The 23,010-nt window shown below is 40.8% G+C and overlaps 1 pseudogene; it reads right to left on the bottom strand.

Moving 5' to 3' along the window:
* Nucleotides 1-1,139: 1,139 nt before the first annotated feature.
* Nucleotides 1,140-2,460, bottom strand: LOC128056356 (tubulin alpha-1A chain-like; annotated as a pseudogene).
* Between the last annotated feature and the right edge of the window lie 20,550 nt (nucleotides 2,461-23,010).

The raw sequence follows: 23,010 nt of genomic DNA, 5'->3' as shown, positions 1-23,010 counted from the left end.
CCAGTACTCCTGCCTGGAAAATCCCATGGACAGAGGAGCCTGGTAGGCTGCAGTCCATGGGGTTGCTAGGGGTCGGACACGACTGAGCCACTTCACTTTCCCTTTTCACTTTCATGCATTAGAGAAGGAAATGCCAACCCACTTCAGTGTTCTTGCCTGGAGAATCCCAGGGATGGGGGAGCCCGGTGGGCTGCCGTCTATGGGGTCACACAGAGTCGGACACAACTGAAGCGACTTAGCAGCAGCAGCAGCATTTAATCTATAGATTACTTTGTGTCGTATAGTCATTTTCACAATATTCATTCTTCCAGTCCTGAAATGTGGTATACTCTCCATCTTTTAATGTCATCTTTGATTTCTTAGACAAGAATATTTTGAAAACTTATACCAGAACATCCTCATGTGTCTCCTTGATTGATAGTTGCTTCAGTTTTCTAAAAAGCTTGCTAGGATTGCCTTAGGCAAATATAGTTCATAAGCTTAAAAACATTCTTAGGAGGAAGAATCTTCACTAGTGCAAGTTGCCAATGTAATATATTAGTTTGTTAACATCCCTTATTAAACTATGATAAATACATATCAATCTGCTTACATGTGTCATTTTAAAAATATTTTCTTAAAATTTTCCTGTAAGTCTACAATTCGTTTTACAGTTTTGTACTTTAGCAACTTTTAGCATTAAGCTTAAAGCATTAAATCCTTTGGATTAAATTTTTAAAAATTAATCATAAATATTCATTGAATCATTAAATGACAATCTCTAATGGCAAGTCTAAGACTACTGTAATTTTTGAAATTAAAACATTTTTATTTTTAGAAACATTTTGGGTTTACAAAAACTGAGCAGAAAGTACAGAATAGATTTATTTTAAATTGGTGCCAGAATTTTTTTACCTTCTAAATTCTACTAATGATCAGCTTCATTGTCATTATCATCATTCTAATCATCAGATTGTCTTCATTCTTTTTTTTTTCCTTAAAATCTTTACGTTTGAGACAGAAGTGTTACAGGTACACATGGGAAAGCAATACATGATCCCAGTTGAAAGTGAAGACGATCTAGTCAGAAAGTTTTTACACCTGTCAGCTAATGCTGACACTCTGATTATGATATGCCACAGCGCTCAAAGAAATGGTAATTAGTATTCCTCTCCTTCCTCTCCCTTTCCTTCAACAGAATCCACACCAACCTCCTCATAATCCTTCTCAAGGGCACCCACGTCCTCACAGGCCTCAGACAACTCTCCTTCCTCCATGCCCTCACCCACATACCACTGAACAAAGGCATGCTTGGCACACATCGGGTCAGCTTGTGGTCCAGGCAAGCCCAGACCTCAGTGATAGCTGTGGTGTTGCTCAACATGCACATAGTTCACTGGACTGGTCAAATCTCCACCAGGTACCACAGTGGGAACCTAGTAATTAATGCCAACCTTGAAATCAGTGGGGCACCAGGCCACAGACTGTGAGATGCACTCGGTCTTGATGGTGACAATGGCAGTACAACATCTTTGGGAACCTCGTCACCATAGTACAACAGGCAGCAGGTCATGTATTTACCGTCACAAGGGTCACTTTTCACCATCTGGTTGGATGGCTCAAAGCAAGCATTGGTGATCTCTGCTACAGAAAGCTGTTCATGGTGGGCTTTCTCTGCAGAGATGACAGGGGTGTATGTGGCCAGAGGGAAGTGGATGCGGGGATAGGGCAGCAGGTTGGTCTGGAACTCTGTCAGACCCACAGTCAGGGCTCCATCAGACCTCAGGGAAGCAGTGATGGGGGACACTATCTGGATAACAGGCAGTTAAGATTCATGTAGGTTGGGTGCTCAATATCGAGGTTTCTACAACAGCTGTCATAGATGGCCTAATTGTCCACCACGAAGGCATAATCAGATGCTCCAGGATGGTGCGGTGGTGAGGATGGAGTTGTAGGGCTAAACTACAGTTGTGGAGACCTGGGGGGCTGGGTAAATAGAGAATTCCAGCTTGGACTTCTTGCTATAATCAACAGAGAGATGTTCCATCAGCAGGGAGGTAAACCTAGAACCAGTTCCCCCACCAAAGCTGTGAGCACCAAGAAGCCCTGAAGATCAGTGCACTGGTCAGCCAATTTCCAAGTTCGGTCCAAGACAAGGTCAATGATCTCCCTGCCAATGGTATAGTGACCTCAGGCACAGTTATTGGCAACATCTTCTTTATCTGTGATAAGCTTCTCAGGGTGGAGGAGCTGGAAGTAGGTGCCAGTGTGAACCTCATCAATGACCGTGGGTTCCAGGTCTACAGACAATGCCCTGGGCACATGCTTGGCAACACCTGTCTCGCTGAAGAAGGTGTTGAAGGTGTCATCTCCTCCCCCAATAGTCTTATCACTTGGCATCTGGCCATCAGGCAGATGTTCTAGGCAGTAGAGCTCCCAGCAGGCATTGCCGATCTGGACACCAGCCTGGCCAACGTGGAAGGAGATGCTCTAACATGTGGTGGCTATAGGTCAGCAGGCACAGGCAATAGTACACACCAGGTCCCAGTTACCATTCCTGACAACCTAAGAGTCAAGGTAAGTAATGCACTCTGTCTTCACTCTTCAGCTATGTATTCATTATTTAGCTAATTCTCCAAAAGTCTGATGGAAATTCTGAGCTTGATTTTTTTCCACCTTTTACTGTATAAAAGAATAGGCTAGCCAGGCACATTATCAGGACAAAATAAGAATCAAGACAATCTCTCTCTCATGAATGTTAATAAGTGTATACAGATCCTCAACTTTTGAAAAAATTCTTTTGTAAGTAGGTAAAAGCCAGAGGAATTGACAGGTTCCCAGATACCGCTCAAGATCCTTATTGTTGTTTAGTTACAAAGTCATGTCTGATTCTTTTGCAGCCCCATGGACTGCCAAGCTCTTTTGTCCATGGGACTTTCTAGGCCAGAATACTCAAGTGGGTTGCTATTTCCTTCTCCAGAGGATCTTCCCAATCCATGGATAGAACCCATGTCTTCTGCATTGCAGGCAGATTCTTTATCTGTGAGCCATCTGGGAAGGACAAGTTTATTGAAAGATGAATAAGAGTTTGTTTTGTGGAAAATATTAGAGTACATGCTGGAGAGGGTACAAAATAGGAAATGAGAATGAGTAAAATGAAAAAGACCTCAAGAGAAATGACAATTTTTTGATAAAATAATAAAAGGGAAATAAATTCTAATATTACTACTAACTCAAGTATTTTTAAACTTTCAGAAACAAGGGAAGGCTGTTGTTTCTGGAATGGAGATCACTCTGGATTTGATAGACAATCTGAGACTCAGTAGTTCTAACATTAGAATGGTATACCTGTCACTGTGATCCTTCTGTTCTGCACACAAGGAAAGCAGAAATGCTTAAAAAAAAATACAGAAGCGTAACTCTGCTAACAGCATTGACATCTACAGAAAAACAAATCATTTGATGTTACTTTCTTCATTAACTTACGCTGGCCAGTACTCCATCCCCATATAGGCTCAGACTGGAAGTTGATGGGGATTCAGTCCCTGAGAGTTCATCAAGTAACATGCAAACAACAGTCCTTTCTTCTGGTTTCTACCTGTAAAAGATGCCTGGTGGTCCATAAAAATAATAATCAGCTTATGATTAAATGCATTCACATCTTTACACATATCCAAATAGCAATTTTGCCTTTTCATACTGTTCATGGGGTTCTCAAGGCCAGAATACTGAAGTGGTGAAAAGCTGGCTTAAAACTCAACATTCTAAAAACTAAGATCATGGCATTCGGTCCCATCACTTCATGGCAAATAGGTGGGGAAACAATGGAAACAGTGACAGACTTTATTTTTGGGGCTCCAAAATCACTGCAGGTGATAACTGCGGCCATGAAACTAAAAGACACTTTCTCATTGGAAGAAAAGCTATGACCAACTTAGACAGCATATTAAAAAACAGAGACATTACTTGGCCGACAAAGGTCTGTCTATTCAAAGCTATGGTTTTTCCAGTAGTCATGTATGAAAGTAAGAATTGGACCATAAAAAAGCTGAGCCCTGAAGAAGTGATGCTTTTGAAGTGTGGTATTGGAGAAGACTCTTGAGAGTCCCTTGGACTGCAAGGAGATGAAACCAGTCCATCCTAAAGAAAATCAATCCTGAATATTCATAGGAAGGACTGATACTGAAGCTGAAGCTCCAATACTTTGGCCACCTGATGCAAAGAACTGACTCATTGGAAAAGATCCTGATGCAGGACAGGACTGAAGGCAGGAGGAGAAGGGGGATGACAGAGGGTGAGATGGTTGGATGGCATCACTGACTTGATGGACTTGAGTTTGAGCAAGGTCAGGGAGTTGGTGATGGACAGGGAAGCCTGGCGTGTTACAATCCATGGGGCTGCAAAGAGTCGGACACGACTGAGTGACTGAACTGAACTGAAATAGCAATTTTAAATCTGGATAATTTAAAAGATTTTTTCAATTGACAAAGTAATTTCAACTGAAAATCCCATTTGAGAACTGATAATATTAATCAGCCACTGACAACTGATGTTAGTTAAACCCATATTGTTATTTCTTTGAACAAGGATTAAATCAGTAAGAACAAGGATGGAAACAAGCAAATAAACACAGAGCATGTGTACCTTTGTATTTATGAGTGAGTGATCATTTACAAAAATCCCTGAACTAAGAACATGAATCATAGTCTACCCTAAGCTACCATAGGCCTCTAAGTTAGGCCTCTAAGCTCTTATATTGACATTATCAACCCATAAAACTCACAGTTTGTCCAGAAAAGGCTATTAATAGAAGTTCAACAAAAGAGACAAGTGTGCATATGAAAATATTGACTTTTTGAGAGGTCCTCCATAAGTTATCTCAGAGCTAAAGTCAAATTTGAGAGCCCAGCACACAATTCTGTTGTTAAAATGCTTGTAAACCATTGATATAGCTGAATTAATGTCTGCTTTCCTCTTCTTCTTCTTTCAATTTCACTAGAGATTTGGTGCTCAAGGCTGGTGCACTGGGATGACCCAGAGGGATGGGATGGGGAGGGAAGTGGGAGGGGGATTCAGGATGGGGGACACATATACACCCATGGCAGATTCATGTCAGTGTATAGCAAAACCAATACAATGTTGTAAAGTAAAAAAATAAATTGATTAATTAAAAAATAAAAAATAAAAAATTAATTTTTATTGGAGTATAGTTGGTTTACAATGTTTTATTATCTGTTATACAGCAAAGTAAATCAGTAATACATGTTGCACTTTTTTATGTTTTCCCATATAAGTTATTACAGAGTATTGACTGGAGTTACCTGTATTATACAGTAGGTCCAGATTAGTTATGTATTTTATATATAGTAGTGTATATATTTCAATACCAGTCTTCCAATTTATTCCTCCCTCCATTTCCTCTTTGGTAACCATACATTTTTTTCTACACCTGTGACTCTATTTCTGTTTGTAAATAAGCTCAGTGTGACTTTATTTTTAGATTTCACATATAGGCAATATCATATTTGTCTTTGACTTACTTCACTCAGTATGATAATCTCTAGGTCCACCCATATTGCTGCAAATGGCATTATCTCATTTTTTATGGCTGAGTAATATTCCAATATATATATATATATCAGTTCAGTTCAGTCACTCAGTTGTGTCCGAATCTTCGCGACCCCATGGACCACAGCACACCAGGCCTCCCTGTTCATCACCAACTCCTGGAGTTTACCCAAACTCGTGTCCATTGAGTTGGTGATGCCATCCAACCATCTCGTACTCTGTCGTCCCCTTCTCCTGTCTTCAATCTTTCCCAGCATCAGGGTCTTTTCAAATGAGTCAACTCTTTGCATCAGGTGGCCAAAGTATTGGAGTTTCAGCTTCAACATCAGCCCTTCCAGTGAACACCCAGGACTGATCTCCTTTAAGATGGACTGGTTGGATCTCCTTGCAGTCCGAGGGACTCCCAAGAGTCTTCTCCAACACCGCAATTCAAAAGCATCAATTCTTCGGTGCTCAGCTTTCCTCACAGTCCAACTCTCACATCACGACTGATCTCCTTTAGGATATATACCATATCTTTTTTTATTCATCACTCCCTGATGGACATTTAGATTGCTTCCATGTCTGGCTATTGTTCAGTTCAGTTCAGTCACTCAGTCGTGTCTGACTCTTTGTGACCCCATGAATTGCAGCATGCCAGGCCTCCCTGTCCATCACCAACTCCTGGAGTTCACTCAGACTCACGTTCATCGAGTCAGTGATGCCATCCAGCCATCTTATCCTTGATCGTCCCCTTCTCCTCCTGCCCCCAATCCCTCCCAGCATCAAAGTCTTTCCAATGAGTCAACTCTTCGCAAGAGGTGGCCAAAGTACTGGAGTTTCAGCTTTAGCATCATTTCTTCCAAAGAAATCCCAGCGTTGATCTCCTTCAGAATGGACTGGTTGGATCTCCTTTCAGTCCAAGGGACTCTCAAGAGTCTTCTCCAACACCACAGTTCAAAAGCATCAATTCTTTGGTGCTCAGCCTTCTTCACAGTCCAACTCTCACATCCATACATGACCACAGGAAAAACCATAGCCTTGACTAGAAGGACCTCTGTTGGCAAAGTAATGTCTCTGCTTTTGAATATACTATCTAGGTTGATCATAACTTTTCTTTCAAGGAGTAAGCGTCTTTTAATTTCATGGCTGCAGTCACCATCTGCAGTGATTTTGGAGCCCAAAAAAATAAAGTCTGACACTGTTTCCACTGTTTCCCCATCTATTTCCCAAGAAGTGATGGGACCGGATGCCATGATCTTCGTTTTCTGAATGTTGAGCTTTAAGCCAACTTTTTCACTCTCCTCTTTCACTTTCATCAAGAGGCTCTTTAGTTCTTCTTCACTTTCTGCCAGAAGGGTGGTATCATCTGCATATCTGAGGTTATTGATATTTCTCCCGGCAATCTTGATTCCAGCTTGTGTTTCTTCCAGCCCAGCGTTTCTCATGATGTACACTGCATAGAAGTTAAATAAGCAGGGTGACAATATACAGCCTTGACGTACTCCTTTTCCTATTTGGAACCCATCTGTTGTTCCATGTCCAGTTCTAACTGTTGCTTCCTGACCTGCATACAGGTTTCTCAAGAGGCAGGTCAGGAGGTCTGGAATTCCCATCTCTTTCAGAATTTTCCACAGTTTATTGTGATCCACACAGTCAAAGGCTTTGTAAACAGTGCATATATCTTTCCAAATTTTGGGTTTTATCTGGGTATATATACCCAGGAGTAGGATTGCTGTATTATATGGTAGGTCTGTTTTTAGTTTTTTAAGGAGCCTCCATACTGTTCTCTGTAATGGCTCTACCAATTTACATTCCCACCAACAAAGTAGGAGGATTCCCTTTCCTCTACATCCTCTTATTGTTTGTAAGTTTTTTGATGATGGCCATTCTGACCCGTGTGATGTGACACCTCATTGTGGGTCTCATTTGCATTTATTTAAAAATCATTAGTGATGTCATACATGTCTTCATGTGTTCTTTGGCCATTTGCATGTCTTCTTTAGACAAATGTCTTTCCAGGCCATCTGCCCATTTTTGACTAGGTTGTTTGTGGTTTTAATATTCAGCTGAATAAACAGTAAAGCTGCTTTTGTGAGCTTGGATATTGGGCCCTGATGGCAAAAGCATTATTTTCCCCTTGTGAAATCTAGAGAGTTGCAGCCTCAAACCTGCCTCTGGTTCATTTATCTTTTCATTACAACAAAAAGTTTGGTCAAGCATTTGAGTTTTCTGAAAGAAACAGTCTGCTTGTCCCTACTTGCTGGGAAGTCAACTGACAGTACAGTTTCAGCTAATCAGGGTGACAACCAATATGGAAGTCAACACTCATAGAACACTTCCCCAAGACATGTTTACTCATGAAAGGGTGCAGTGTGTCCTATGGGTGTCTTCTACACTGCTCAGAAACTGCAGGGCTAGATGGCAAAAGCAGTGTTTTCCCACTTTGAGGCTAGAAAGTTGCAGACTCAAACCTGCTCAAAAAATACTCTGGTTCTTTTATCTCTTGATGTCAGCAACAACTTTTGTCTGCATCTGAATTTTCTGAATGAAACAGGCTGTTTGCCACTCCTTGCTGGGGTCTTCACATAGTAGAGTTTGGCCTAATCAGGGTAACAACAGGTGTGACAGTCAACACTCACAGAATACTCTCTCCATACACCTTTACTCATGAAAGTGTGTAGTGTGTCCTAGGTGTGTGATTTACACTGCTTGGAAACTGTAAGGTAAGTAAGGTAAGCTGTGTTTGAGAGCCTGGGTACCAGGCTCTGATGGTAAAAGCAGTATTTTCTCCCTGTGAGAGCTAGAGAGTTGCAGTTTCAAACCTGTAAGAAAAGCAGTGTTGACCATTTATATCTTAATTACAGCAAAATCTTTGGTCAAGCATTTGAGTTTTATGAAAGTAACAGGCTGCTTGTCACGGCTTGCTGGGAGGACATAGATAGTACAGTTTTGCCTAATCAGGGTAACAATAGGTATGGCAGTCAACACTGAAAGAACACTCCCCCCAGATATCTTTACTCATGAAATGGTGCAGTGTGTCCTAGGTGTATCTTATACACTGCTCAGAAACTGCAGGGAAAGCTGCTTTTGTGAGCCTGGATCTTACGGACTGATAGTAAATTCAGTATTTTCCACTTGTGAAAGCTAGATAGTTGCGGCCTCAAATCTGCCTTGAAAAAAACCTCTGGTTCCTTTATTTCTTCATTGCAGTGACAACTTTGGTCAGCATTTGAATTTTTTGAGTGAAATCGACTGCTTGTCACTCCTTGCTGTGAAGTCATCACACACTACAGTTGACTTAATCAGGTTAACAGAGGGTATGGCAGTCAACTCACAGAACTCTTGGCTCAGACACCTTTTCTCATGGAAGGGTGCAGTGTGTCCTAGTTGTGTTTTTTACGCTGCTCAAAAACTGCAGGGAAAGCTGTCTTTGTGAGCTTGGTTATGGGAGCCTGATGGCAAAAGCAATATATTTCCCTGGTGAAAGTCTGAGTTCCAGCCTCAAACCCACCAGAAAAGCACTCTGCTTCATTTATCTCTTTATTACAAGAAAAACTCTGGTCAATCATTTGAGTTTTCTGAAAGAAACAGTCTGCTTGCCAGTAGTTTCTGGGAAGTCTTCAGAAAGTTCAATTTTGTATAATATGGTAATAAATTGTATGACACTCAACACTTACAGAACATTCTTTCCAGACATCTTTACTCATGAAAAGGTGCAGTGTGTCCTAGTTGTGTCTTTTACACTACTCAGAAGCTGCAGGGAAAGCTGATTTTGTAAGCCTGGATATTAGGGCCTGATGGCAAAAGCAGTACTTTTCTCCTGTGAAAGCTGGAGTTGCAGCCTGAAACCAGACAGGAAAACACTCAAGACCATTTATCTCTTCTTTACAGCAAAAGCATTATTTACCCCTGTGAGAGCTAGAGAGGGCAGGCCACAAGGCCACCAGAAATACCCTCTGGATCATTTATCTCTTCATTGGAGCAAAAAATTTGGTCAAGGATCTGAGTATTCTGAAAGAAATAGGCTGCTTGCTACTATATGCTCTTAAGTCATCAGGCAACGCAGTTTCACCTAATCAGGGTAACAACAGGTATGGAAGTCAGCACACACAGAACACTCTCCTCAGACATCTTTAACTCATGAAAGAGTGCAGTGTGTCCTAGCTGTGTCTTTTAGACTTCTTGGAACCTGCGGGGAAAGCTGCTTTTCTTAGCCTGGTTATTGGGGCCTGATGGCAAGTGCAGTATTTTCTCCCTTTGAAAACAAGAGAGTTTCAGCCTCAAACCTGTCAGAACACCACTCTGGATCATTTCTCTTCATTACAGCAAAACCTTTGGTCAAGCAATTTCGTTTTATGAAAGAAACAAGCTTCTTGCCACTCTTTGCTGAGAAGTCATCACACAGTACAGTTTGGCCTAATTAGGATAATGATGTATGGCATCAACATATACTAAACATTCTTCCCAGACATCTTTTCTCGTGGGAGGGTGCAATATGTCCTAGGTGTGTTTTTTACATGGCTCAGAAACTTCAGGGAAAGATGCTTTTTTTGAGCCTGAATACTGGGGCCTGATGGCAAAAGCCATACTTTACCCTGTGAGAGCTAGAAAGGTCAGCCTCAAACCTGTCAGAAATACACTCTGGATCATTTATCTCTTCACTGAAGCAAAAAATTTAGTCAAGCATATGAGTATTCTGAAAGAAACAGGATGCGTGCCACTATTTGCTAGGACGTCATCAGACGGTATAATTTCGCCTGATTAGGGTAATAACAGATATGACAGTCCCCACTCACAAAAAATTCTATTCAGACATCTTTACTCATGAAAGGGGCAGTGTGTCTTGGTGTGTCTTTTACACTGCTCAGAATCTGCAGGGAAAGTTGGATTGTTGAGCCTGTATATTTGCGCCAGATGACAAAAGCAGTGCCTTCCCCCCTGTGAAAACTAAAGAGTTCCAATCTCAAAACTGCCAGAAAAACCCTCTGGATCATTTACATTACAGCAAAAACTTTGGTTGAGCTTTTGAGCTTTTTGAAAGAAACAGGCTGCTTGCCACCCTTTGCTGGGAATTTATCAGACATCACAGTTTTTTGGTCTAATCAGGGTAACAACAGGTACGGCAGTCAACACTCAAAGAACACTCTCCCGAAACATCTCTTTTCATGGAAGTGAGCAGTGTGTCCTAAGTGTGTCTTTGACACTGCTTGGAAACTTCAGGAAAGTCACTTTTGTGATCCTGGGTACTGTGCTTGATGGCAAAAGCGTTTTTATTTTCTCCCTGGGAAAGCAAGAAATTTGCGACCTCAGACTCCCTGAAGAACACTCTGTTTCATTTATCTCTTCCTTAAAGTTAAAAATTTGGTCAATTAAGTGAATTTTCTGAAACAGGATGCTTTCTACTATTTTCTGGGACGTTATCAGATAGTACAGTTTTGCCTGATAAGGGTAATAACAGATATGGTAGTCAATACTCACAAAACACTCTCCCTAGACATCTTTACTCATGAAAGGGTGCAGTGTGTTCTAGGTGTGTCTTTTTACACTGCTAAGAAACTGCAGAGAAAGTTGCTTTAGTGAGCCTAGATCTTGGGGTCAGATGGCAAAAGCAGTATTTTACCTGTGGAAGCTGGATAGTTGAGGCCTACCTTGAAAAACAGTCTGGTTCTTTTATTTCTTCATTACAGCAACACAGAGAGTGAGATACTTTTGACTGCTGTATTTTGTCCTAAAGAAGTAGCTGTTACGGGTATTGGCCCTTATGGTGAAAGCTTTATTTTGCACCTGTGGAAGCTGGAATATTGGAGCCTCAAACTTGCCTGAAAAACACACTGGTTCATTTTTCTCTTCATTGCAAGAACAGCTCTGGTCAAGTTTTAAGTTTTCTTAAAGCAACAAGCTCAACAATCTGCTTGGCATGTTTTACTGGGAAGTCATCTGACATACAGTTTCACATAATCAGAGAAACAACCGGTGTGGTAAACAAGATTCACAAAACCCTCTCCCCTGACATCTATTTTCATGGAATGATTCAATGTGTCATAGGAATGTCTTTATACAGCTCTGAAACTGCAGGGAAATATGATTTTCTGAAACTGGGAATGGGACTAATGGCAAAAGAAGTGTTTTCACTCAGTGAAAGCTGCATAGTTGCAACCTTACACATGCCAGAAAAACACACTGGTTCATTTTCCTCTTCTGTAATTACAACAACTGTTTTCATGATTTTGAGTTTTCTAAAATAAAAAGGATGCTTCCAACTTCTTGCAGGGAAGTCATCTGACAAAACAGTTTCTTGTCAGCAGAGTAACAACGTGTATGGCAGTCAACACTCACAGAACAGTCTCCAATGACATCTGTTCTCAGGGAATGGCAGAGTGTGTTCTAGGTGTGTCTTTAGACAACTCTGAAATAGCCAGGAAACTTGCTTTTTGAAGGTAGGAATCAGGCCCTTATGATACAGCCCTTATAAAACTATATTTTCCACCTGGGGAAGCTGGATAATTACAGCCTCAAATCTGCCAGAAAAGCACACTAGGTCACTTTTCTCTTTATTACAACAGCTGTGGTCTAGTTTTTGCATTTTCTGAAAGAAACAGGCTGCTTGCCATATCTTGCTGAGAGTCATATGACACCATTTCACTTGATCAGGGTAGCAACATGTATGGCAGTCAACATTCAAGAACACTTATCCCTGCCCTCCTTTTTCATGGATTGGTATATTGTGTCTAGGAGTGTCTTTAAAAAACTAAGATCATGGCATCTGGTCCCATCACTTCATGGCAAATAGATGGGGAAACAGTGGTGGACTTTATTTTTTGGGCTCCAAAATCATTGTAGATGGTGACTGCAGCCATGAATTTAAAAGACGCTTACTCCTTGAAAGGAAAGTTATGACCAATCTAGACAGCATATTAGAAAGCAGAGACATTACTTTACCAACAAATGTCCATCTCGTCAAGGCTATGGTTTTTCCAGTAGTCATGTATGGATGTGAGAGTTGGACTATAAAGAAAGCTGAGCGCCGAAGAATTGATGCTTTTGAACTGTGGTGTTGGAGAAGACTCTTGAGAGTCCCTTGCACTGCAAGGAGATCCAACCAGTCCATTCTAAAGGAGATCAGTCGTGAGTGTTCATTGGAAGGCCTGATGTTGAAGCTGAAACTCCAATACTTTGGCCACCTGATGCAAAGAGCTGACTCATTGGAAAAGACCCTGATGCTGGGAAAAATTGAAGGCAGGAGGAGAAGGGGACGACAGAGTATGAGATGGTTGGATGGCATCACTGACTCAACGGAAATGGGTTTGAGTAGACTCCGGGAGTTGGTGATGGACAGGGAGGCCTGGTGTGTGTGGTCCATGGGGTCGTGAAGAGTCGGACAAGACTGAGAGACTAAACTGAACTGAACTGAGGAGTGTCTTTACACAGCTGTGAAAATACAGGGGAACATGTTTTTGTGAACCTGGGACTTGAGGTCTGTTGGCAAAAAAAGTATTTTCTCATTGTGAAATCTGGATCAGTTCAGTTCAGTTCAGTCATTCAGTCATGTCTGACTCTTTGAAACCCCATGAACCACACAGCACGCCAGGCCTCCCTGTCCAAAACCAACTCCCAGAGTCCACCCAAACCCATGTCCATTGAGTCGGTGATGCCATCCAACCATCTCATCCTCTGTCATCCCCTTCTCCTCCTGCCCCCAATCCCTCCCAGCATCAGGGTCTTTTTCAGTGAGTCAGCTCTTTGCATCAGGTGGCCAAAGTATTGGAGTTTCAGCTTCAACATCAGGCCTTCCAATGAACACTCACGACTGATCTCCTTTAGAATGGACTGGTTGGATCTCCTTGCAGTGCAAAGGACTCTCAAGAGTCTTCTCCAACACCACAGTTCAAAAGCATCAATTCTTCGTCACTCAGCTTTCTTTATAGTCCAACTCTCACATCCATACATGACTACTGGAAAAACCATAGCCTTGACTAGATGGACCTTTGTTGACAAAGTAATGTCTCTGCTTTTTAATGTGCTGTCTAGGTTGGTCATAACTTTCCTTCCAAGGAGTAAGCGTCTTTTAAATTCATGGCTGCAGTCACCATCTGCAGTGATTTTGGAGCCCAGAAAAGTAAAGTCTGACACTGTTTCCACTGTTTCCCCATCTATTTCCCATGAAGTGATGGGACTGGATGCCATAATCTTAGTTTTCTGAATATTGAGCATTAAGACAACTTTCCACTCTCCTCTTTCACTTTCATCAAGAGGCTCTTCAGTTCTTCTTCACTTTCTGCTATAAGAGTGGTGTCATCTGCATATCTGAGGTTATTGATATTTCTCTCGACAATCTTGATTTCAGCTTGTGCTTCTCCCAGCCCAGTGTTTCTCATGATGTACTCTGCATAGAAGTTAAATAAGCAGGGTGACAACATACAGCCTTGACGTGCTCCTTTTCCTATTTGGAACTGTCACGCGAGTGTATGTTCCTCGGTTCTTTGTCTCATCACAACAAAGATTTGGAATGATGGACATTAAAACCCCCTTGGCTTGTCACAGCTCTCGGGTCTTGGATAGACCATGTTATAGCTCTCAGGTCATGAAAGGACCGTATTATAACTCTTAGGCAAATCAGTGTTACAGCTTAGTGTTACAGCTCTATTTTATTTAGAAGATAGCAGGAAAATCTGTCTTTGAGGCGTGAGGGCATGTCAATCCAAAGAAGCGAAGAGAAGAGCACTGCAGTGCTCAGCAGAGAGTGCGAGAGCTAGCTTTGGCTCTTCTTTTTATATGTTTTTCTCCCCCTGGGCCTGTCCTATGTGAATTGGGCCAGCCAGGAGTGTTGTTTGTTTTACCTGAGGTCCTCACTCCGGTCCTCGGACCTTCCTTTGTTCTATTTTTGCGGGCTTTTCCCTTCCTTGTCTTTTAGCCACCGCCAATTTGGACTCCTTTTCCCTATTCTACCTATCTAACAGAACCAGTCTCTTGTTCCATGTCCAGTTCTAACTGTTGCTTCCTGACCTGCATATAGATTTCTCAAGAGGCAGGTCAGATGGTCTGGTATTCCCATCTCTTTCTGAAATCTGGATAGTTGCAGGCTAAAACCTCCCTGGATGACACACTGAATGGTTGCAGCTGTGAGCCGTGAGCTACATGAGGATTCATGACCTCCAGAGGAGAGGATTTTAATCCTGGGTCAGAGACAAGGCTTGATCACTTGAAGCTTTTGTGTAATAAAGTTTTATTAAAGTATAAAAGGGATAGGGGAAGCTTCTGACATAGACATAGAAGGGGGCAGAAAGAATGCCCCCTTGCTAGTTTTTAGCAAGGAGTTATATATCTGTTAGCAAATTACTAATTAGATGAATCACATCAAAACAGAGAGTTGCATCAGGCCCCTCTCCAACAACATGCATTTTCAGATAGCACTGGGACAAGGTGTGAGTCATCCCCAACCATAAAACAATTGCCCTGAATCTTAAAGAACGGCAGAAATACTGGTTTGTTGCGACATTATTGGTTCAAGGTTTGTCTTAGGCTGAACCAACTTGAAGAAAGGCAGATTCCAAGGCAAATACATAGTTCATTAACGTAACTTAAGATAAATATTTCCATAAGAAAAACGCATTGATTAGTTCAAGGTTTGAGAAAAGTTAAGTTCAAGCAAACCTAGTGTTGTCATGACAAAGCAGAATTTAAAAGAAATCTTCTTTTATGTTTGTATACAGAAGGGGGAAAAAAAAGGTCTATGATTTGCAATTTATTTCCTCCTTCCTGTTAAGGGAAAAAAATCATCTGCCACTTGCAGTTTATTTCCTCCTCATGGGGACCCCTAGCCTTCCTACCTGCTACCCTCACGAATCCCCATGTAGCTCATGGCTCACAGCGGCAACTGTTTACAGTGTGTCTTCCAGTAAGGTTTTAGCCTGCAACTATCCAGATTTCATAGTGAGAAAATACTTTTTTTGTCAACAGGCCTCAAGTCCCAGGTTCACAAAAACATGTTTCTCTGTGTTTTCACAGCTGTGTAAAGACACTCCTAGGACACAATATACCAATCCATGAGAAAAGAGGGTCTCAACTGGTTCATTTTTCTTTTCACTACAACTACAGCTTTGGTCAAGGTTTTCAGTTTCCTGAAAACTGTGAAATGCTGGGCTGGATGAAGCACAGGCTGGAATCAAGATTGCTGGGAGAAATATCAATAACCTCAGATATGCAGATACCACTCTTATGACAGAAAGTGAAGAGGAACTAAAGAACTTCTTGATGAAAGTGAAAGAGGAGAGTGAAAAGCTGGCTTAAAACTCAACATTCAGAAAACTAAGATCATGGCATCTGGTTCCATCACTTCATCGCGAGTTGATGGGGAAGCAATGGAAACAGTGAGACTTTATTTTCTTGGGCTCCAAAATCACTGCAAATGGTGACTGCAGCCATGAAATTAAAAGACACTTGCTCCTTGGAAGAAAAGCTATGACCAACCTAGACAGCATGTTAAAAAGCAGAGACATTACTTTGCCAACAAAGTCTAGTCAAAGCTATGGTTTTTCTAATAGTCATGTATGGATGTGAGAGTTGGACTATAGAGAAAGCTGAGTACCAGAGAATCGATGCTTTTGAACTGTGGTGTTGGAGAAGACTCTTGAGAGTCCCTTGGACTGCAAGGAGATCAAACCTGTCCATCCTAAAGGAAATCAGTCCTGAACGTTCATTTGTAGGACTGACGCTGAAGCTGAAACTCCAATACTTTGGCCACCTGATGAGAAGAACAGACTCATTGGAAAAGACCCTGATCCTGGGAAAGATTGAAGGCAGGAGGAGAAGAGGTCAACAGAGGATGAGATGGTTGCATAACATCACCATGAGTTTGAGCAGGGTCCAGGAGTTGGTGATGGACAGGGAAGCCTGACGTGCTTCAGTCCATGGGGTCTCAAAGAGTCAGACACGACTGAGTGACTGAACTGAAAAGTGGCTGCTTGCCAGTTCTGCTGGGAAATCATCTGACAAAATTGTTTCAGCTAATCAGGGTAACAACAGGTATGGCAATGAAAACTCACAGAACACTCGCCCTGAACATCTTTTCTCATGGATTCGTACACTGTGTCCTAGGTTTGTCTTTACAAAACTCTGAAACAGCCAGGAAACATACTTTTGTGAACCTGGGAATTGGGCCATTATGCTAAAATTCTATATTTTCCACCTATGGAAGCTGGGTAATTTCAGCCTAAACATGCCAGGAAACCACACTGGTTCACTTTGCTTTTCATTACAACAGCAGCTTTGGTCAGGATTTTGAGTTTTCTGAAAGAAACAAGCTGCTTGACACTTCTTCCTTAGAAGTCATTTTCACCTAATCAGTGTAACAGCAGGTATGGCAGTCAACACTCACAGAACACTCTCCCCTCTTTTCTGATGGAATGTCACACTGTCCTAGTAATGTCTTCACACAGCTCTGAAAGTGAAAGTGAAGTCACACAGTCGTGTTCAACTCCATTGTGACCCCATGGACTATAGCCTACTAGGCTCCTCAATCCATGGAATTTTCCAGGCAATAGTACTGGAGTGGGTTGCCATTTCCTTCTCCAGGGGATCTTCCCAACCCAGGGATTGAACTCGGGTCTCCCGTATTGCAGGCAGACACTTTACCGTCTGAGCCACCAGGGAAGCTGCTGGGAAACATGTTTTTGTGAACTTGGGAATTGGGGCCTGATGGCAAAAGGAGTATTTTTCCCCTGTGAAACCTATATAATCACAGCCACAAGCCTGCCAGGAAAGCACACTCGTTCATGTTTCTCTTCATTATAACAACAGGTTTGGTCAAGTTTTTGATGTTTCTGTAAGCAACGGGCTGCTTACCTCTTCTTGCTGGGAAGTCATTTGACAGTAGTTTCATCTAATCAGAGTAAAAACCGATATGGCAGCCAACACTCACAGAACACTCTACAGTGACATCTTTTTTCATGGAATGGTGCAATGTGTCCTAGCAGTGTCTTTACATAACTCTGAAACAGTCAGGAAACATGTGTCTGTGAACCTGGGAATTGGGGCCTTGTTTAGTACAGTTCAGTTCAGTTGTGTCCGAATCTTTGTCACCCCATGGACTACAGCACGCCAGGCCTTCCTTTTCATTGCCAATTCCTGGAATTTACTCAAAGTCATGTCCATTAAGTCGGTGATGCCATCCAACTATCTCATCCTCTGTTGTCCCCTTCTCCTCCTGCCTTCAATCTTTGCCAGCATCCGGGTCTTTTCAAATGAGTCAGTTCTTCACATCAGGTGGCCAAAGTATTGGAGCTTCAGCATCAGTCCTTCAAATGAATATTCAGGACTGATTTCTTTTGGGATTGACTGATTTGATCTCCTTGCTCTCTGAGGGACTCTCAAGAGTTTTCTCCAACACCACAGTTCAAAAGCATCAATCCTTCGGTGCTCAGCTTCCTTTATAGTCCAACTCTCACATCCATACATGACTACTGGAAAAACCCTAGCTTTGACTAGGCAGACCTTTGTTGGCAAAGTAATGTCCCTGCTTTTTATTTTTTTATTTTTATTTTTTTAATTTTAAAATCTTTAATTCTTACATGCATTCCCAAACATGAACCCCCCTCCCACCTCCCTCCCCATAACATCTCTCTGGGTCATCCCCATGCACCAGCCCCAAGCATGCTGTATCCTGCGTCAGACATAGACTGGCGATTCGATTCTTACATGATAGTATACATGTTAGAATGCCATTCTCCCAAATGATCCCACCCTCTCCCTCTCCCTCTGAGTCCAAAAGTCCGTTATACACATCTGTGTCTTTTTTGCTGTCTTGCATACAGGGTCGTCATTGCCATCTTTCTAAATTCCATATATATGTGTTAGTATACTGTATTGGTGTTTTTCTTTCTGGCTTACTTCACTCTGTATAATCGGCTCCAGTTTCATCCATCTCATCAGAACTGATTCAAATGAATTCTTTTTAACGGCTGAGTAATACTCCATTGTGTATATGTACCACAGCTTCTTATCCATTCATCTGCTGATGGACATCTAGGTTGTTTCCATGTCCTGGCTATTATAAACAGAGCTGCGATGAACATTGGGGTACATGTGTCTCTTTCAATTCTGGTTTCCTCGGTGTGTATGCCCAGCAGTGGGATTGCTGGGTCATAAGGTAGTTCTATTTGTAATTTTTAAAGGAATCTCCACACTGTTCTCCATAGTGGCTGTACTAGTTTGCATTCCCACCAACAGTGTAGGAGGGTTCCCTTTTCTCCACACCCTCTCCAGCATTTATTGCTTGCAGATTTTTGGATCGCAGCCATTCTGACTGGTGTGAAGTGGTACCTCATTGTGGTTTTGATTTGCATTTCTCTAATAATGAGTTGAGCATCTTTTCATGTGTTTGTTAGCCATCCGTATGTCTTCTTTGGAGAAATGTCTATTTAGTTCTTTGGCCCATTTTTTGATTGGGTCGTTTATTTTTCTGGACTTGAGCTGCATAAGTTGCTTGTATATTTTTGAGATTAGTTGTCTGTCAGTTGCTTCATTTGCTATTATTTTCTCCCATTCTGAAGGCTGCCTTTTCACCTTGCTTATATTTTCCTTTGTTGTGCAGAAGCTTTTAATTTTAATTAGATCCCATTTGTTTATTTTTGCTTTTATTTCCAGAATTCTGAGAGGCGGATCATAGAGGATCCTGCTGTGATTTATGTCGGAGAGTGTTTTGCCTATGTTCTCCTCTAGGAGTTTTATAGTTTCTGGTCTTACATTTAGATCTTTAATCCATTTTGAGTTTATTTTTGTGTGCGGTGTTAGAAAGTGATCTAGTTTCATTCTTGTACAAGTGGTTAACCAGTTTTCCCAGCACCACTTGTTAAAGAGATTGTCTTTACTCCATTGTATATTCTTGCCTCCTTTGTCAAAGATAAAGTGTCCATATGTGTGTGGATTTATCTCTGGGCTTTCTATTTTGTTCCATTGATCTATATGTCTGTCTTTGTGCCAGTACCATACTGTTTTGATGACTGTGGCTTTGTAGTAGAGCCTGAAGTCAGGCAAGTTGATTCCTCCAGTTCCATTCTTCTTTCTCAAGATTGCTTTGGCAATTCGAGGTTTTTTGTATTTCCATACAAATCTTGAAATGATTTGTTCTAGTTCTGTCAAAAATATGGCTGGTAGCTTGATAGGGATTGCATTGAATTTGTAAATTGCTTTGGGTAGTATACTCATTTTCACTATATTGATTCTTCTGATCCATGAACATGGTACATTTCTCCATCTATTAGTGTCCTCTTTGATTTCTTTCATCAGTGTTTTATAGTTGTCTATATATAGGTCTTTAGTTTCTTTAGGTAGATATATTCCTAAGTATTTTATTCTTTTCATTGCAATGGTGAATGGAATTGTTTCCTTAATTTCTTTTTCTACTTTCTCATTATTAGTGTATAGGAATGCAAGGGATTTATGTGTGTTGATTTTATATCCTGCAACTTTACTATATTCATTGATTAGCTCTAGTAATTTTCTGGTGGAGTCTTTAGGGTTTTCTATGTAGAGGATCATGTCATCTGCAAACAGTGAAAGTTTTACTTCTTCTTTTCCAATTTGGATTCCTATTAATTTCTTTTTCTGCTCTGATTGCTGTGGCCAAAACTTCCAGACCTATGTGGAATAGTGGCGGTGAAAGTGGGCACCCTTGTCTTGTTCCTGACTTTAGGGGAAATGCTTTCAATTTTTCACCATTGAGGATAATGTTTGCTGTGGGTTTGTCATATATAGCTTTTATTATGTTGAGGTATGTTCCTTCTATTCCTGCTTTCTGGAGAGTTTTTATCATAAATGGATGTTGAATTTTGTCAAAGGCCTTCTCTGCATCTATTGAGATAATCATATGGTTTTTATTTTTCAATTTGTTAATGTGGTGAATTACATTGATTGATTTGCGGATATTGAAGAATCCTTGCATCCCTGGGATAAAGCCCCCTTGGTCATGGTGTATGATCTTTTTAATGTGTTGCTGGATGCTGATTGCTAGAATTTTGTTAAGGATTTTTGCATCTATGTTCGTCAGTGATATTGGCCTGTAGTTTTCTTTTTTTGTGACGTCTTTGTCAGGTTTTGGTATTAGGGTGATGGTGGCCTCATAGAATGAGTTTGGAAGTTTACCTTCCTCTGCAATTTTCTGGAAGAGTTTGAGTAGGATAGGTGTTAGCTCTTCTCGAAATTTTTGGTAGAGTTCAGCTGTGAAGCCGTCTGGACCCGGGCTTTTGTTTCCTGGAAGATTTCTGATTACAGTTTCAATTTCCATGCTTGTGATGGGTCTGTTAAGATTTTCTATTTCTTCCTGGTTCAGTTTTGCAAAATTGTACTTTTCTAAGAATTTGTCCATTTCTTCCACGTTGTCCATTTTATTGGCATACAACTGCTGATAGTAGTCTCTTATGATCCTTTGTATTTCTGTGTTGTCTGTTGTGATCTCTCCATTTTCATTTCTAATTTTATTGATTTGATTTTTCTCTCTTTGCTTCTTGATGAGTCTGGCTAATGGTTTGTCAATTTTTTTTATCCTTTCAAAGAACCAGCTTTTGGCTTTGTTGATTTTTGCTATGGTCTCTTTTGTTTCTTTTGCATTTATTTCTGCCCTAATTTTTAAGATTTCTTTCCTTCTACTAACTCTGGGGTTCTCCAATTCTTCCTTTTCTAGTTGCTTTAGGTGTAGAGTTAGGTTATTTATTTGACTTTTTTCTTGTTTCTTGAGGTATGCCTGTATTGCTATGAACTTTCCTCTTAGCACTGCTTTTATAGTGTCCCACAGGTTTTGGGTTGTTGTGTTTTCATTTTCATTAGTTTCTATGCATATTTTGATTTCTTTTTTGATTTCTTCTGTGATTTGTTGGTTATTCAGAAGTGTATTGTTCAACCTTCATATGTTGGAATTTTTAATAGTTTTTCTCCTGTAATTGAGATCTAATCTTAATGCATTATGGTCAGAAAAGATGCTTGGAATGATTTCGATTTTTTTGAATTTATCAAGTTTAGATTTATGGCCCAGGATGTGATCTATCCTGGAGAAGGTTCCATGAGCACTTGAGAAAAAGGTGAAATTCATTGTTTTGGGGTGAAATGTCCTATAGATATCAACTAGGTCTAACTGATCTAATGTATCATTTAAAGTTTGCGTTTCTTTGTTAATTTTCTGTTTAGTTGATCTGTCCATAGGTGTGAGTGGGGTATTAAAGTCTCCCACTATTATTGTGTTATTGTTGATTTCCCCTTTCATACTTGTTAGCATTTGTCTTACATATTGCGGTGCTCCTATATTGGGTGCATATATATTTATAATTGTTATATCTTCTTCTTGGATTGATCCTTTGATCATTATGTAGTGGCCTTCTTTGTCTCTTTTCACAGCCTTTGTTTTAAAGTCTATTTTATCGGATATGAGTATTGCCACTCCTGCTTTCTTTTGGTCTCTATTTGCGTGGTATATCTTTTTCCAGCCCTTCACTTTCAGTCTGTATGTGTCCCTTGTTTTGAGGTGGGTCTCTTGTAAGCAGCATATAGAGGGGTCTTGTTTTTGTATCCATTTGGCCAGTCTTTGCCTTTTGGTTGGGGCGTTCAACCCATTTACGTTTAAGGTAATTATTGATAAGTATGATCCCGTTACCATTTACTTTATTGTTTTGGGTTCAGGTTTATACACCGTTTTTGTGTTTCCTGTCTAGAGAATATCCTTTAGAATTTGTTGGAGAGCTGGTTTGGTGGTGCTGAATTCTCTCAGCTTTTGCTTGTCTGTAAAGCTTTTGATTTCTCCTTCGTATTTGAATGAGATCCTTGCTGGGTACAGTAATCTGGGCTGTAGGTTATTGTCTTTCATCACTTTAAGTATGTCTTGCCATTCCCTCCTGGCCTGAAGAGTTTCTATTGAAAGATCAGCTGTTATCCTTATGGGAATCCCCTTGTGTGTTATTTGTTGTTTTACCCTTGCTGCTTTTAATATTTGTTCTTTGTGTTTCATCTTTTGTCCCTGCTTTTTAATATGCTGTCTAGGTTGGTAACTTTTCTTCCAAGGATCAAGTGTCTTTTAATTTCATGGCCACAGTCACCATCTGCAGTGATTTTGGAGCCTGAAAAATAGTCTGTCACTGCTTCCATTGTTCCCCCATCTATTTGCAGTGATGTGATGGGACTGGATGCCATGATCTTAGTTTTCTGAATGTTAAGTTTTAAACCAGATTTTTCACTCTCCTCTTTCACTTTCATCAAGAGGCTCTTTAGTTCTTTACTTTCTGCCACAAGGGTGGTGTCATCTGGATATCTGAGGTTATTGATATTTCTCCTGGAAATCTTGATTCCAGCTTGTGCTTCATCCAGCCTGGCATTTCACATGACGTACTCTGCTAGAAGTTAAATAAGCAGGGTGACAATATACAGCCTTGGCATACTTCTTTCCCAATTTGGAACCAGTGTGTTGTTCTATGCCTGGTTCTAACTGTTCATTCTTGACTT

The sequence above is a fragment of the Budorcas taxicolor genome, chromosome 11 (assembly GCF_023091745.1).
Source record: "Budorcas taxicolor isolate Tak-1 chromosome 11, Takin1.1, whole genome shotgun sequence".
Lineage (NCBI taxonomy): Eukaryota > Metazoa > Chordata > Mammalia > Artiodactyla > Bovidae > Budorcas > Budorcas taxicolor.
Note: the sequence above shows the minus strand (reverse complement) of the source record. Positions and strands in the feature narration are given on the sequence as shown.